Raw genomic sequence first — 3641 nt, 5'->3', positions numbered from 1 at the left:
AGTCAAAGGATGCAAGTGACTCCCTCGTCTAGAAATGACACCCTTGGAGACACGAAGAGCAAAACTTTAATAGCTGTTTACCAACTTCAGCTTGAGCTGGTTAATGTAAACCCTGCAGACATCCACTGGCAGGCACGGATACATATGCGGCATGTTAAAAGGCACACACAAACAAGAGCGGGGCAGAGGCAGGGAAACAGGGATGTGTTGGCACCACTCCTGGAGCGGCAGCTCCCAGCCCTCCCCGGACTCCCCAGCTCGCTGATGTCAGGCTGCGGCGCTGCCGTTAAAGGGGCGATGTTAACTCCAGCCTCTGCAGCGGCTTTGCCCCTCCAGCAATCCCGGAGAAGCAGGGAGAGAAGGGGACAGAGTGAGAAAGAGTTTTCCTCTTTTTCCATTCCATGTCTTTTTGCTGTGTGTGTGGGGTGGCGGTTCCTTGGCTTCCTGTGCAGAAGCTGCTGCTCTTGCTCCTGTGGGTCTCTGGTTCTCCGCTGGAGAAGAAATGGTACCTAGGAGACACAGTGGAGTGAAACAGAAAAATATGAGTGGAAAAGCACTAGAAAAAACAGCAGAAAGGCTCTGGGCAAAGGGAAGATCTCAGTCTGCCATTATTTGTAGCTCAATTTGGGAAGTTTTAACAGCTCATAACTGCACAGACATGAGCTCTCACTCATGCTAACACACCCAGGCGAGCGGATCAAACTAATTAATATGTAAGCAATGTGTCAAATGCAAGGCTTTCTTTTTGCAGGCAAGTGTGGTCTTGTCTGAGCCCTGAATACATCGTGATCTATTTTTTCCCTGCCTGTTCTGCAGGGTGGGTCCTTCATACACTCATTTTTCCATCATGACAGGCTTCTATAGCTTTTTGGAACAGCTCTAATTCAGGGGCAACTTTATTCTGAAGTGATGTTTTCTTTGCCTGCTGATGCCTCTTTAAAGCCAGGTCACTGGGATCAAAGTCTGTTTACACTGCAAGGCTGCACTGGGACACTTGTAGCAGCAACAGAAGCTCCGCATGGTTTTGGACCATGTTGCTGAGTGTAACATGGACTTAAGGCATACACTGACCCTGGTAGGCTTTGGAGGGTGGGAGAGGATGCCCAAGAAGCATGTCACTGTGAATCCCATCAGCAGCCCCCTGAGCTGATTTCCCTGCCAGACTGCCACACACTGCGGGTCTTCTTTGTCCCAGTGCTTGTCTCCACCCACCAGCCTCCCAAACCCCTTGGTGTGCAGAATCATAGCTCCCTACAGGCTCACACTGACCAGCTCAGGGATCAAGGTTTTCCTGGCCAAATCTGACCTAAGACAGTGTGGGCTCTTCAAGAAAGTTGAGGGGCAGCAGCCAAATGACCACGACCTCATTTCTGCTGTCCCCAAGTGTCTAAAGCTATCTGCAGCCTCATGCATCCCCGTTCCCTCCTGCTCCAGTCCCCAGTCCCAGCACCTGCAGTGCCCCAGTCCTCTACTAAGTGGCTCAGGTCTCCAAACCAGTCCTATTGGAGCCCTAATTAGATGGCCTGAGTAATTGCATTGCTTTGCTCAGTTACAGCAGATCAGCCCCAATGGATCCTGCATCGTCAGGTGCTGCTGTGCAGGGCGCTTCCCACTGGGCCACGGTGCCCCCCGGCAGCTGTGCAGGCTTGGCACTCCAGGTTGTCCCCAGCCTCCAAGCGACATAAACTCTGTGCTGCAGAGTCCACTGGCGGGGCGACGGACAGGAGCCTGCAAAGGGAAGGTGTTGGAGAATCTGCTCTGTCTTCAATACCTTCTCCAGTGTTATTCCCACCTGTCTGAGAGGGAGGGTCTGCTGTGGCCGGGCCTGGCCACTCACATGGCTGTGTGAAGTGCCCACCAAGAGGAAAGGCAAAAAATGGTCACTTGAGAGGAGGATCTGGTGCTGGCCAGGCAGGGTGCCAAGCATGGGTCACCTTGTCTCATGTACCTGCTCTTTACCTAAAACATCCAGCTAACACATAGCTATCTTAGTGATGCCAGGGGTGTTGACTCTTGTCCCCACCGTACTGGGGGATTTGCTAAAATGTTATCTGAGGCCTCACCCTCACCATGCAGTAACAGGGATGGGCATGCTGAGTCTTTAATGAGGTGTGTTTTCTTCCCCAGGTGCTGATGAGACAATGGAGTTAGACTGCGAAAGACCAGACAGACCTGGACCCGCTTTCTCACTGGTGTCTCCTATACCTGAAGAGGTCAGCCCTGGAGTTACTTCTGCATGTCCATGATGCTAGCTGAGGAGTGAGCTCAGCAGTGTTTTCCAGAGCATTTCTTTAATGCTGGGGTCAAATTCACCTCCTGGAAATAATACCCCTGCACTCAGTGGAGTCAGACAGGAATAAAAGAGCTGTGAGGAACAAATATGGACCTGCAGGAATAAGACTGTGGGATGAAGATACAGCTGGTGTAAGTGATCACACGCTGAACACTAGTATCCTGCAAGAGCTTGTGACCCTGCTGTCCCCTGGGCCAGCACAGCCCACACCACAGCCCCTCTCAGGCCCTGTATTTGGCACATTGCAACATGTGCACTGCTCCTTGTCGTGATGTATGTGACAGGGACAAAAGTTCTAGCAGATCCTGCTCCTTGATAGAGCTGTGACATCTCTCCTGCTCCTCTCCACCCTGGATACTGGAGGAGGCACCATCCTCCATAAGATGTGAGCTCTGCTCCTAGCACCTCTCCTCCATCTTCCAGGAGATGCAAGCTCTATTCCTGGCATCTCTCCTCCAGCTCAGATAGATTCCTGGAGCCCCCTCGTGGCTCTTACCACTGACGAGATCCCACCAAAGCCGTCCTTGGGGAGCTGCTGGTGGTGCCCATAGCACCCTGCTGCAGGTTGTCTTTGCAGCTGCAGTGCTAGGAAGGCAGCAAGTCCCATCTTGGGGATGTCACTGGGGGACAGGGCACAGAGGTGATAAAAGAGACACTCAGAAGTCTGAACAGGGCAGATAGTTCTGTTGCAAAGCCGCCTCTCTGCTTTGTGAGCCTTGGAGGAGACAGGCCCTTCAGCAGGTTTGCAGACCCCTGTCCTTGGAGCCTGCTGCACGGTACGCTGTGACAGTCCCAGGTGGAGACCATGGAGACCATGGAAAAAGGGGGATGCATGACAACGGGGAAAAGAAGGACGATGGAAATGCGGAAAGGAGGCCACACAGATGTGGGAAAGAGAGGCAGCAGAGTGGTGGCAAAGGTTGCCTCCAGGAAGAAGCAGGGAGAGCAGCCTGGAGGCAGCGGGCGCAGAGGCGGAGGGCAGCGGAGCGCTTGCTGCCCGGCAGCTGGGGACGTCCGTGTGTCCCATGGGGCCCCGCATGCCACTAGATGGCACTTGAGCCTCTGGCTGGGGACGCCGGCGGGGACAGCGGCCGGGCGGGGCAGCGCTGGGCGCCGGGGCGCCTTCAGAGCTGCTCCTTGCAGGTGGCTCCCAGGGGTGGTTCTGCCCTGTGGGCTGGGTAAGGAGAATTTTAGAGGCTTTGGGGGACAGGTGAGTGGCACCCAGCTGTCCCCTGGGCCGTGATGGCCCTCCTCTGGCACTTGTCCTGCGGTAAGACTCACCCACAGCCCTTCGCAGAGGTGATGCTGAGGTAGCACACAGCATCCGCTAGAAGGTACCTAAAAAAAA

Source organism: Falco rusticolus, chromosome 13, assembly GCF_015220075.1.
Source record: "Falco rusticolus isolate bFalRus1 chromosome 13, bFalRus1.pri, whole genome shotgun sequence".
NCBI lineage: Eukaryota > Metazoa > Chordata > Aves > Falconiformes > Falconidae > Falco > Falco rusticolus.
This window is presented reverse-complemented; position numbering follows the sequence as displayed.